Here is a 14,593-nt window from a genome sequence, read left to right on the forward strand (position 1 = left end):
ATCTTACACTGCAGTATGGCTTAATGACATTGGGCTATGAAAGTACACTCTTAATCAATGCATGAGTGGAAGCCATTGCAAGTTTGTTTAACCACACATGAGTAGGTGCTCTTTGTTGTTGTGATGTTGCTAGCTTGCTAGCATGTTGAGGTGTACAGCAAGTACACCTCTACCCACTGAGCCGTGTGGCTCAGTGGGTAGACTTGCAACGCGCTTGCAACGCCAGGGTTGTGGGTTCATTCCCCACGGGGGGACCAGGATGAATATGTATGAACTTTCCAATTTGTAAGTCGCTCTGGATAAGAGCGTCTGCTAAATGACTTAAATGTAAATGTAAGTACCAAGGTAATATTACTTGAGGTGGCCTGACATGTCTTCATAATATTTACATAGGAGTGACAAAAAGGTCTACCATCTGTCAGGGTGCACAATACACCGTAAAGATATTTATCTTTAAAGTATTTGACAAAAAATGACGTTAGATGGATTTTACCCTTGGTTCATCTAGATCAGGTATTTCCAAACTGGGGTGCCATGCGCAATGTCGGGGATATGCCAAATAAAAATGTTTTTCAATTTCTTTTAAAACAGGGCTATACATTTGGGTGAGGTTTTGTTTCTCGCCTGAGTATCCTCGTTTCACTGGCAAAAATTTAATTCAACCATCTAGTGTTCAGTGAAATAACAACACAATGTCAAACACAAGTAGCCTAGTCAAATAATTAAAATCCAATCACATTAACCATTACTATCTTGCAGGAAACCTTCACTCTTGCGCAGACATTTAGAAACAAAACATGACAATTTGAAAAATAATCCACAGGAGTTTTATGGTGAGCTACCGAGTGTCTAGGACAGGCAAGCCCCATACTATTGTGGAGGACTTAATTTATCCTGCTGCCGCGGATATGGCTGGGACAATGCTGGGGGAAAAGGCAAAAAAAACTATACAGACAATGCCTTCATCAGGAGATGAAGCAGGAGATGTTTTGAAACAATTACTGCTTCGCATACAAGCCAGTGAATTATATGCGTTACAGCTGAATGAGTCAACAGCCGTAGCGGGCCTGGCACAGCTCCTGGTATATGTCCGTTACGTTTATGGGGGTGTCAATTAAGGAAGACATCCTCTTCTGCAAACCATTGGAAACCAGGACAACATGAGAGGATATTTTTAATGTACTGGACAGCTTTGTGACATCAAATGGACTTTGGTGGTCAAGATGTGTTGGTATCTGTACTGATGGGGCAAAGCCATGACAGGGAGACATAGTGGAGTGGTAACGCGCGTGCAAGCAGTTGCTCCCGACGTCACTTGGGTACACTACAGCATCCACCGAGAGGCTCTTGCTGCCATGGGAATGCCTGACAGCTTAAAATATGTTTTGGGCACTACAGTGAAAATTGTTAACTTTGTTAAAGCAAGGCCCCTCAACTCTCGTGTATTTTCTGCATTATGCAATGATATGGGTAGAGACCATGTAACGCTTTTACAACATACAGAAGCGGGCTGGTTATCAAGAGGCAAAGTATTGACACGTATTTTTAAATTGAGAGACAAGCTTAAAGTTTTCTTTACTGACCATTATTTTGACTTGTCTGACCGCTTGCATGATGACGAGTTTCTCACATGACTGGCCTATCTGGGTGATGTTTCTCACCTGAATGATTTGAATCTAGGATTACAGGGACTCTCCGCAACTATATTCAATGTACGGGACAAAATTGAGGCTATGATTAAGAAGTTGGAGCTCTTCTCTGTCTGCATTAACAAGGACAACACACAGGTCTTTCCATCATTGTATGATTTTTTGTGTGCAAATGAACTCAAGCTTACGGACAATGTCAAATGTGATATAGCAAAGCACCCGAGTGAGCTGGGTGCGCAATTACGCAGGTACTTTCCCGAAACGAACAACACAAACACCTGGATTCATTATCCCTTTCATGCCCTGCCTCCAGTCCTCTTACGGATATCTGAACAAGAGAGCCTCATCTAAATTGCATCAAGCAGTTCTGTGAAAATTTAATTTAATCAGAAGCCACTGCCAGATTTCTGGATAGGGCTGCGCTCAGAGTTTCTTGCCTCGTGCTGTTAAGACACTGATGCCCTTTGCAACCACGTACTGTACCTATGTGAGAGTGGATTCTCAGCCCTCACTAGCATGAAAACTAAATACAGGCACTGACTGTGTGTAGAAAACGATTTAAGACTGAGACTCTCCAATACAACCCAACATTGCAGAGTTATGTGCATCCTTTCTAACACACCCTTCTCATTAACCTGTGGTGAGTTATTCACCATTTTTGATCAACAAATAAGGTGTTATTTGTAAGATGGCTAAATAAAGAGCAAGAATATTGATTTTTATTATTATATTATTTGTGCCCTGGTCCTATAAGAGCTCTTTTATCACTTCCCCCGAGCCGGGTTGTGACAAAAACTCACACTCATTCTTATGTTTAATAAATGTATCGTAAAGTGTGTGTGTGTGTGGCAGGCTTACAATGATGGCAAAAAAACAACAATTGAGAGTGTGTTGACCCTGGTGCTAGAGGGGGTACGCAGCTGGAGGTTGAATGTTTGAAGGGGTACGGGACTAACAAAAGTTTGGGAACCACTGATAGATTAACTTCTTGATTTGACACACTGTTAGAACACAGGACATGTTTTATTTTGTGGTCAGGATAGAGTAACTGTCTGTGTTTTGCACCCAATTGGTTACAGAGTAATGGTTGAGAACAGTTACCTACATCTGGTTCGTCATACAAAGGTGAACGTAGCTTCCCATAACCGTGGGTATAAGCCTTCAGTACTGGAATCATAGTATGTTCCACTTATTTGTCCCAGTTTCATAAGGTTTATTGCATATTGATTACAACCAATATAAAGAAATGTGGATTGACAAATACGAAACTGATGATCCATTTTGCGTTTCGTATTTGCAACATTTGTCTGATTTGTGACGCTTATATGCCATGTTTAACTAAGACTACTGTACATTAGGGACACTATTCAATTCTCTGGGGCATGTTCTTTGGGGCATGTTTATATGTGGTTGTCCTCCTGCAGCCCCTGGAGATCCCCCATTGGTCCCTGGAGACTGTCTGTACATCTGTTTAAAAAACGTCCTGTTGGAACAAGCATCACACTGCAGTACAGACATTGATTGGACCTAAAGAGATGGGTTGGTAGCAATTGGTGAATTGTAACAGAAAAACCGAGTTACATTTGTAGCTGCCAGTAAGGATGGTGCTTATTAACAAGTTGAAGGAGATAACCTCGAGCTGTGATAAGTCGCTCTGGATAAGAGCGTCTGCTAAATGACTTAAATGTAAATGTAAATGAGGCTTGAAAGCAGTTGCACTCAAAACACCTTGAGGTGAAATTTCGAGGAGATAAATCGTAACCTGTGTGGCCAAACACACAGAATGAGCTGAAAGGAAATAAATATGGGTTAACGAAAGAAGAAGAAAAAAACATCTACATAACAGCTATCACTCGCGCCTTAAGTAGGCTTTTATGTCGACAGAACAGGCAGATTTAGGTAACGCATCCATCGTAAATATTCTTAAGAGGCCTTGAAGAGAGAAGCTGAAGGCGTCGTACGCTGCGGCGGAAAAACTAAATGAACACGCATCCACACTCAAAGACGGAAGATAAAATGCTGGGAATGCAAATGTGATTAGAGGAGCGTGCGATCTTAACGCGGACATATGTGGCAGTGCAAGGTGATCTTGTGAAAATACCCCTTCTCATCGCTCACAGCAAGGCGCGACCATTTGTACTGGGGGCACTTTTTTTTTTTAACATTACGTTTTTGGCCCTTCTAATTGTGACCTGACTAATTGAAATGAAAGGGGGACAAATTGTTTTTGTTGATGGATGTGACTTTCCTCCCCATCGCTGTCCCCTTTATCTGGATCCCCAGAAAATGTATCTATCCTCTCCCTGAGCCTCCCCGAGCCTGCTCTCTTGCCCTGTTTTTCTCTTTCCGTGCTATCGTTCCCTTCAAATTCAATAGCCTCCCAGCAGTGATTCTCAAGGGGATTCCCTTTTCACTCCCCTGGCCAACAAACAGACTGCACATATACTACAGTGTCTGTTGGTAGACTGACACTGTATGAACTCAACTATGGAGCTATGGAGCAGAGGTGTCACAGTGCGTAGGCAGCTACAGTAGAGCCTTTGCTCTAGAACCATGGACATTTTGTTTTTTTTGTTGCTGTAGGGAGGTAGCGTACTTTTGAGCATGCCCACAGTACATGCATACAAGAGCAGTTTATGGTCGCTGTATTCAAGTGTGGATGTCGCATCAGTGGCTAGATACTGGCTGTGGATTATGTGATCTGTTAGGGAATTGGGTGGATATGCTCTGCCTTTCAATGCCACTCAAAGCCTGGGACTGGGCAACATTTGAGAGAAAGCCTAAGGAACAGAATGCATTCAACTGAATAGGAGTTCTTGTGTGTATTAGGGATATATTGTACTAAATACAATTATTTTTGAGATAGTGATCTTTATATGTAAATAGAGACAAATTGCTACTTCAGCTTACTATTATTTTGTATTTGAATTTTATTCCGGATCCCCATTAGATGAGAACCAAATGCTCTCGAATGTCTCAGTGTCTAACACAATGTACGGTATGTGGAAATGTACAGATATAAATAATATATTTTTCAGGAAAATGTGATTTTTTTTATCTCGATTAATATTCTGGACAGTGTATACCAGCTCAAAGAGCTATGGAAGATGCTATCCGCGTTCTATTTTAGTCATACTCTTAACCCATATCTCCACTTCAACTTTCCGAACGCACTCCTCCCCCAGAGCAGTTTCATTACCTCATTTGATGTCTCTCAGGGGGAGACAGCGCTCAACCCAGCAAGCTATGTCACCTGAAATAACTGCATATTTGTAATTCTACTCTGGGTAAAAAAAAACATGTTTTTGCCTATTGGTTTCATTTTGATGATTATTTTCCTGTCGTTTAATCCAAAAAGGTGGAAGAGGGTGGGAGACGGGGGAGTAGGTTGATAGAGTGTATCTGGAGCCTGTGCCAACTTTTTTTTAATGATGATCCAATTGGTTCATGTGCCCACCTGAAACAAATTTTGTGGAATAAAATATGGACATTGTTGTTGTTAAGAAATGCATGTGTTTGATTCCAAATGGAAACCTTTGCCCGTATTGCTACTGGGAGGAATTGTGTGCATTTTCCTTTGACACTGAGACTGAGGAGGAGATACAGTATTTATACCATGCGTACATGATTAAAAAAGTGTGTCTTGTTTCCTTGACAAGCTTCCTGAACAGCTTGTCCACGTCTTTGAGGACATACACGAGGCTATCGCAGTTATATTCTAAAGCTGTAAAACCAGTGCTCGACTTGGGCCGCAGCTCACAGGAACTGAGTACTGGCACCTATTTCAGTCCCAGTCAAGCATGGCTTAAACTTAAATGCTTATGTCTCCAGTCTCCACTTAGAATGTTCTTTTACTCTCAGCGAAAACATGTTACCTTAAAAGAAAATGTCAGCAAAATATCTTCATTTTTTGTTGATGATTGTCTTGTGTTCCATTTCCAGCAATGCAGCAATGGGTCAATTACCAAAATATATTTTCCTTGTGGTGCATCATGAACACACTCTGAAATAGCACACACATTCAGAATGCATCAGTGCGTTAGAATCTCATTCATAATGTATTCTAACCGTGTTAGATGTTACCAATACAGAACCTCTAACAAGCACAGGACTTCCATAAATATCTCACCAGCCACTGTAAAAAGAGTTTTGAGGTTAGAAAGGGATTCCTTGCTTTTGAGCTATTCTATTTCTCTATCGTCTCCGATATCCCAGTCTTGCAGATGAACGGGGGGGGGGAGAAGTAGTAGGTCATGTATGTTGGTATGCTGAGGTAAGTTTATGCGCTATGTTGACGTGTGTGGATACATCTTGGAATAGACTACAGTATGCATCACTACTGCGTATGGTACATTACAGTAGGCCTCTGGTTGCCCGGATGATACGGTGAAGCTACTGTGCTCCTTGGGGACACCGTAGGATGATGGCAAGGCAGTGGATGAGGATTAAGGGGAAATGATAAAGGATTGTAAAATGTAAAGAGAGAAATAATGGAAAATATGAGAAGAGGGTGAAAGGTCCATGTTTGGAACATGTCACTACTCATTGAGTGGAGTGTTTCAGTCTCAAGCCTGTTAACATGAGCTATATATATTTCATTTGAATGCGTTTGCAAGTAACTGTCAGTTTCACAACTATCTCGGGAACTGTGGAAGTGACAAATCTGTGTCTGCGAACTCAACACTTGAGAATATGGGGCAGTGGTAAAGGCACTTGATCGTTTCTGTGTCTGCTGCCTCTCTGTTGTGTCTAGATTAATATATTGATTCCATGTTATTACTGTTCCAATATGTACAGTATTCTTATTTTTGGTGGGCAGTTCCTCGTTCTTTCTGAAAAGTCATTTTTTTGACAACACAAAGAAGGAGAAGATTGTTTTAAGAAGCAAAGGACTGAAGGGGGAAAAAAAGTTAAGAAAGAAAGATTAAAGGGAAGCGAAGAAAGACGTACCAATTCTTGCTGTCGAATATATTATTTAGGACATGATGAGATAGGAAGGCAGAACAAGTTTCTCTACCTCTGTCTGTCTGTCTGTCTGTCTGTCTGTCTGTCTGTCTGTCTGTCTGTCTGTCTGTCTGTCTGTCTGTCTGTCTGTCTGTCTGTCTGTCTGTCTGTCTGTCTGTCTGTCTGTCTGTCTGTCTGTCTGTCTGTCTGTCTGTCTGTCTGTCTGTCTGTCTGTCCGTCTGTCCGTCTGTCCGTCCGTCTGTCTGTCTATCTATCTACCTACCTCTCTCTCTCTCCCCCCTCTTCTGCTCCATTTGTCCTAAGGAAATACATTTTTGTCCCATGGGGTACAACAGTATTGACGTCAAGAGATGAGTTATTGATTGACAAGAGAGGACAGAGAGACAGTTGACATGCAGAAGGTATACGAGACGCCAACAACAACGGTCCCCCTAGTAGGCCTATGCGGTATGCACGGGACACACATTGCTGGCCATAGTGATACATAGCCTACATGTATCTACTGGACTTGTGCATGCACGTGTCCACCAGATGTACACTGAGTGTACAAAACATTAGGAACCCCTTCCTAATATTGAGTTCCACCCTTTATTGCCCTCAGAACAGCCTCAATTTGTCAGGGCATGGACTCAAGGTGTCAAACGTGTTCCACGGGGATGCTGGCCCATGTTGACTTACTTCAATGCTTCCCACAGTTGTGTCAAGTTGGCTGGATATCCTTTGGGTGCTGGGCCTTTCTTGATATACTTGGGAACCTGTTGAGCATTAAAGAAAACCTAGCAGCGTTGCCGTTCTTGACACACTCAAACCGGCGCGCTTGGCACCTACTACCATACCCCTGTTCAAAGGCACTTCAATCTTTTGTCTTGCCCATTCAACCTCTGAATGGCGCACATACACAATGCATCTCAATCGTCTCAAGGCTTTAAATTCCTTCCTTTAACCTGTCTCCTCCACTTCATCTACACTGATTGAAGTGAATTTAACATAGTACATCAATAAGGGATCATAGCTTTCACCTGGACTCACCTGGTCAGTCTATGTCATGGAAAGAGCAGGTGTTTTGTACATTGGCAACACGGACACCCAGATTATTTTCCCTTTATATTCCTCATGGCCTTCAGTGGCACATACTGTATGTCTTCGGTTGTGTTAATGTGTTGATGTGACAAATATTTTGGATATTACATATAGCCTACCTACATATACATACATACACTGTACATGTACACATTAGAGATTGCGTGTCATCGTTATTACCCAGTTAGCACCAGGACTCGGGCCGAACTCGGTTGAGTGAAGGCATGCGTCGGGTGTCGTCAACTGGACCAACAGCATGCCGACTTTGTATACATTCATGGAATGGTATTATATCAGTATGTGTATAACAGTACGTATGTAACTTCATCCCATATTTATCCGTTTATTTATCATGTTTCAAAAAATCCACCTTCTTGTCAGATGGGCCCTTTTGGTTTGCATTGTTTAAGTCCTCACGCAATAACCACACACTGCATTATCCCCCTGTCATTCTCAGTCTCCCTGGGTAAAGTAATGATGTGTGGGATCTTATCACTGTACTTCCTGTCATTCTGAACGACGCTCACGAGGTAAATAAATTCAACACAATTATGACAATCGAGCAACTCAATGTCAAATGAATGAGCAGATGGCTATAGGCCTCCACTGTGTTCTGTGGAGAGTGAGAGAGAGATATCGACTCGAAGCAAGATAAGATATCCGGCGAGAATTATGTTAATGACAGTGACAGTCTGGGCTCTCGGCGGCTCTAGAAGCAGAGATTCGCCATCGCCCCAGTCGGGTGCGGCTATCATTAGCATTAGCATTGTTCACACATCCCCTCATCTTAGGCCCCGCTTCTCTCTACCCCTCCCCCTACTCCTCCTCCTCCCTCTCTCCTCCTCCTGCCTGTGTCCTCTCTTTCTTTTTCTCTCGCCGCAGTGTTGCTATAGCAACCCGAGAACTGTGGGAATACCTCTGTCCTTCAGAGAGACGGAGAGAGAAAGGGAGGGAGAAATGGAGAGAGAAAGGGAGAGAGGGCAGAGAGAAAGGGAGAAAGATAGAGAGGGAAAGAGAGAAAAAGAGGGGGAAGGAAGCGGCCAAAGGGACTGGTTAATTAAAAGACATACTGAGTGGCTGGCTCACCATTGACTGAATGGACATTACTTAGCCCCTGACTCCCAGCGTTTGTCCCCTCTCACTAAAGCACCCCATTCATATTCACTCTGGCTGAAAGAGACTGTGTTTTCATGAGGATTAACCCGACCAAGATGGAGAGTAGTCACACATGCCGTGGCATTTGCATGCACTTGTACGCACGCCATTTGTTTGTCGATCCATGTGTTCTAGTTGTCTCCATTTGTAGTAGCGAGGCTGCTGTTTCCATGACAACCCGCGGCCTAAAATAGCTCGCTCTTTCCCTCTCCGTCCTTTTTGCTCTGTCTCTTTCTCTCTTTCTCTTGTGCTCTTTCTCACAACCGTTTGTTCCCATTGGAGCCTTATTGTGTTGAAATGCCCTGCACTGTTTAGTAACGTTCACTCGTTTGATGGATTTGTGTATCCCTTCACCTCTCATCTCCCATTTTCAATGTCTCAGTCTCCCTGCACAGATTCGTTCAAAATGCATCAACTGCTGGGTTTCCATGACAACCATTGTGAAATTGTGGCAATAACAGTGCATTTGGAAAGTATTCAGACCCCTTCCATTTTTCCAGATTTTGTTAGGTTACAGCTTTATTCAAAAATACATTTAAATATTTTTTCCCTCATCAATCTACACACGTACCCCATAATGACTAAGCAAAAACAGGTTTTTATAAATGTTTTCAAATGTATTACAAATACAAAACAGAAATACCTTATTTACATAAGTATTCAGACCCTTTGCTATGAGACTCGAAATTGAGCTCAGGTGCATCCTGTTTCCATTGATCGTCCTTGAGATGTTCCTACAACTTGATTGGAGTCCACCTGTGGTAAATTCAATTGATTGGACATCATTTGGAAAGGCACACACCTTTCTACATAAGGCACACACCTTTCTCATAACCAAGCAATGAGGTCAAAGAAATTGCCCGTAGAGCTATGAGACAGGATTGTGTCGAGGCACAGATCTGGGGAATGGTACCAAACAATGTCTGCAGCATTGAAGGTCCCCAAGAACACAGTGGCCTCCATTCTTCTTGAATGGAAGAAGTTTGGATCCACCAAGACTCTTTCTAGACCTGGCAAGAATCTGATGGTCACTCTGACAGAGCTCAGATGGACCAAAGTACAGCTAGATCGTTGACGAAAACCTGCCTCAGGGCGCGCAGGTTTTCAGACTGGGTCGAAGGTTCACCTTTCAACATTACAACGACCCTAAGCACACAGCCAAGACAAGCAGGAGTGGCTTTGGGACAAATATTTTAATGTCCTTGAGTGGCCCAGCCAGAGCCCGGACTTGAACCAGATCGATCATCGCTGGAGAGACCTGAAAATAGCTGTTCAGCAATGCTCCCCATCCAACCTGACAGAGCTTGAGAGTGTCAGCAGAGAAAAATGGGAGAAACACCCCAAATACAGCTGTGCCAAGCTTGTAGCATCATACCAAGAAGACTCGAGGCTGTAATCGCTGCCAAAGGTGCTTCAACAAAGTACTGAGTAAAGGGTCTGAATACTTATGTAAATGTGATAGGTACATTTTTAAAAAATCGAATAACCTGTTTTTACTTTGTCATTATGGGATATTGTGTGTAGATTGATGAGGGAAAAAAAGCAATTTGATAAATTTTAGAATAAGGCGGTAATGTAATTTTGGGGGGAAAAAGTCAACGGGTCTGAATACTTTCCGAATGCACTGTATTTCAACAGAGACAGAAACATTATTGCTGCAGTATCCCTTTAATGCAGTTCAGATGTCGTAGTCAGTGTATTGCAGTGTCAACAGTATATACTGTATGTGTGTGTGCGTGTGTGTGTGCAGGGGTCGTGTTTAACTATACTTGTGGGGAATAGAAGAATAGCAAACAAAAACATTTGATCAACTGGGGATATTTTTTTTCTTCCCCACAAGGTCAAATGCTATTTCTAGGGGGTTTAGAGTTAAGGTTAGAATTAATGTCAGGGTTAGAATTAGTTTTAGGGTTAGGAGTTAGGGTTAGGTTTTGGGGTTAAGGTTAGGATTTTGAATGGGACTGAATTGTGTGTCCCCACAAGGTTAGTTATACAAGACTGTATGTGTGTGTGTGTGTGTGTGTGTGTGTGTGTGTGTGTGTGTGTGTGTGTGTGTGTGTGTGTGTGTGTGTGTGTGTGTGTGTGTGTGTGTGTGTGTGTGTGTGTGTGTGTGTGTGTGTGTGTCAGGTGGATTCGCACCTTCCCTTGGTCATATTCTCGCAGGGCAGAAACCTCAGAGATCAACTGGTAAACTCTGATTTACCACCCCAAGATATCCCTGCACAACGTGTATTTGCACCCCTACTGGATGGAAACTTGAGCTGTGCTCAATGCAATGGCACTTATAAATGTAGATCCTTCAAACACCCCAAAACAGGGAAACAGATCCCAATCAAAGGTGTTATCACGTGCTCCACTAAGGCAGTTATTTATCTTATAACTTGTCCTTGTGGTAAAAATGATGTGGGTAAAACAAAACGCAAATTAAAAGTACGTATCTCGTAGTATCGTAGCACCATTAGGTGCAAAAACTCGACTTAGCCAGTTGCGGCCCACTTTTTGGAAGAAAATCACTCGATTTCGTCTCTACGTTATATTGGCATCGAACATGTCACCCTCCCTAGGAGAGGGGGTGACCTCGACAATTTATTGTTAAAACGAGAGGCTGCTTGGATCTTTAATAAAGACCCTAATTTAAAGACCCTTTGAGAGTCTACGTTGAGAGTAGACTCTCAACGTAGACTCTCAAGGTATCAACGTAGACGTAGCTCTACACGTAGATTTTGCGGTGACGTAGTGTCTCCATGAGTGACAGAACACTGAGCCACGGCGCAACTAGAGAACATTACAAACCCCATATTTTTCTGCTGGCTGCCCCACCACCACAGATAGCACTGAACTAGGCTGAAACACCTGCGTTTTGGAGCTGCCTTACTCAAGAAAGCAAAAGAGACCAAGTTCGCATGCGGCTTGATTAACTTCTTATGGCTGCAGGGGCAGTATTGAGTAGCTAAATGAAAGGTGCACAGAGGTGCCCAGAGTAAACGGCCTGCTCCTCAGTCATAGTTGCTAATATATGCATATTATACTATATGTCAACAGTCTGTAGAACATTGAATGAAGCTTCTACTGTGATGTGGGGCTGAATGAGAGGGGAATGAGTCAGGTTACTGGCAGAGAGCCATTTCCTGGTCATGCGCATTTCACATGATAGGGACTTGCGTTCCATTACATCTATAGACACAAAGGAATTCTCCGGTTGGAACGTTATTGAATATTTATGATAACAACATCCTAAAGATTGATTCTATACTTAGTTTGACAAGTTTATTCGACCTGTAATATAACTTTTTGAAGTTTTCGTCCGACGTTCGCCTGGACCTGCACGAGCGTTTGGATTTGTGTACTAAACGCGCTAACAAAAGTAGCTACTTGGACATAAATGATGGACATTACCCGAACAAAACAAAAATTTCTTGTGGAAGTGGGAGTCCTGGGAGTGCATTCCGACAAAGATCAGCAAAGGTAAGTGAAGATTTATAATGCTTTTTATGAGTTTTGTTGACTGCACAATTTGGCAGGTAACTGTATGGCTTCCTTTTGTGGCTGAACGCTGTTCTCAGATTATTGAATATTGTGCTTTTGCCGGAAAGCTTTTTGAAATCTGACACAGCGGTTGCATTAAGAACAAGTGTATCTTTAATTCTATGTAAAACATGTATCTTTCATCAAAGTTTATGATGAGTATTTATGTTATTTGACGTGGCTCTCTGCAATTTCTCCGGATATTTTGGAGGCATTTCTGAACATGGCGCCAATGTAAACTGAGGTTTTTGGATATAAATATGAACTTAATCGAACTAAACATATATGTATTGTGTAACATGAAGTCCTATGAGTGTCATCTGATGAAGATCATCAAAGGTTAGTGATTAATTTTATCTCTATTTCTGCTTTTTGTGACTCATGTCTTTGGCTGAAAAAATAGCTGTGTTTTTCTGTGATTTTGCGGTGACCTAACATAATTGTTTGTGGTGCTTTCGCTGTAAAGCCTATTTGAAATCGGACACTTTGGTGGGATTAACAACAAGATTATCTTTAAAATGGTATAAGATACATGTATGTTTGAGGAATTTTAATTATGAGATTTCTGTTGTTTGAATTTGGCGCCCTGCACTTTCACTGGCTGTTATCATATCATCCCGTTAACGGGATTGCAGCCATAAGAAGTTTAACCTCAAATATATATATATTTTTTTACATTGTTTGCAAACTGATATGTGACACGTATGAATGCCAAAATAACATGCAAAACAGGCCCAACATTTTTTCTAAACAGGTGGTGCTCAGCCCCTGACTCTCTGTCAAGTTGGTTGTTGACCATTGCTAGACAGACATTTTCAAGTCTTGCGATAGATTTTCATTCAATGTCATCTTGGTAAGCAACTCCAGTGTATATTTGGCCTTGTGTTTTAGGTTATTGTCCATCTGAAAGGTGAATTTGTCTCCCAGTGTCTGTTGGAAAGTAGACTGAACCAAGATTTATTCTAGGATTTTGCCTGTCCTTAGCTCTATTCTGATGACAAACATACCCATAGCATGATGCAATCGCCACTATGCTTGAAAATATGAAGAGTGGTACTCGGTGATGTGTTGTGTTGGATTTGCCCCAAACATAAGGCTTTGTATTCAGGACATGAAGTTAATTTCTTTGCCAATTGTTTTGCAGTTTATTCTGTACAGGTTTCCTTCTTTTCACTCTGTCAATTAGGTTAGTATTATGGATTAACTACAATGTTGTTGATCCATTCTCAGTTTTCTCCCATCACAGCCATTAACCTCTGTAACTGTTTTAAAGTCACCATTGGCTTCATGGTGAAATCCCTGAGTTAAGAAGGACGCTGGTATCTTTGGAGTGACTGGGTCTATTGATACACCATCCAAAGTGTAATAAATGTTTTACCCATCTATCAATAGGTGCCCTTCTTTGCGAGGCATTGGAAAACCTCCCTGGTCTTTGTGGTTGAATCTGTGTTTGAAATTCACTCCTTACAGATAATTGTATGTGTGGGGTGCAGTGATGAGGTAGTCATTCAAAAATAATTTTAAACACTATTACCGCACACACACACTGAGTCCATACAACTTATTATTTGACTTGTTACGCACATTTTTACTCTTGAACATATTTAGGCTTGCAATAACAAAGGGGTTGAATACTTATTGACTCAAGACATTTCAGCTTTTCATTTTATATGAATTTGTAAAAAATAAAAAAAATACATAATTCCACTTTGACATTATGGGGTATTGTGTGTAGGCCAGTGACGACACATCTCAATGTAATCCATTTTAAATTCAGGCTGTAACACAACAACTTGTGGAAAAAGTCAAGAGGTCTGGATACTTTCTGAAGGCACTGTGTGTATGTACAATGTGTACAATGTGTACAGTGTGTACTCAAATGTGTCATTTAGCTTGTACTGCTATACCATATTCATCCTACTATGTATACACATACCTACAATCTTACAAAAAAGAGTTCCAAGAGGGTTCTTTGGCTGTCCCCACATTCTAAGAATGTACAGGATTACAAAATAATGAACTGATGAATAACTGAGCACTAAAAGTCAGCTCACTTGTTCCAATCATGATGGGTCATAAATTATAAGCCTATAGTACATCATATTACCCTATTTTACTGACCCATAAGGCGACTTTGATACTAACAGAGCCCTACAAGTTTGCCAAGTCAGGGAAAACACTGCAGGCCCTGTAATTTTGGGGCAAAATCCATGGTGGAT

The sequence above is a fragment of the Salvelinus alpinus genome, chromosome 3 (genome assembly GCF_045679555.1).
Source record: "Salvelinus alpinus chromosome 3, SLU_Salpinus.1, whole genome shotgun sequence".
In the NCBI taxonomy this organism is placed as follows: Eukaryota; Metazoa; Chordata; class Actinopteri; order Salmoniformes; family Salmonidae; genus Salvelinus; species Salvelinus alpinus.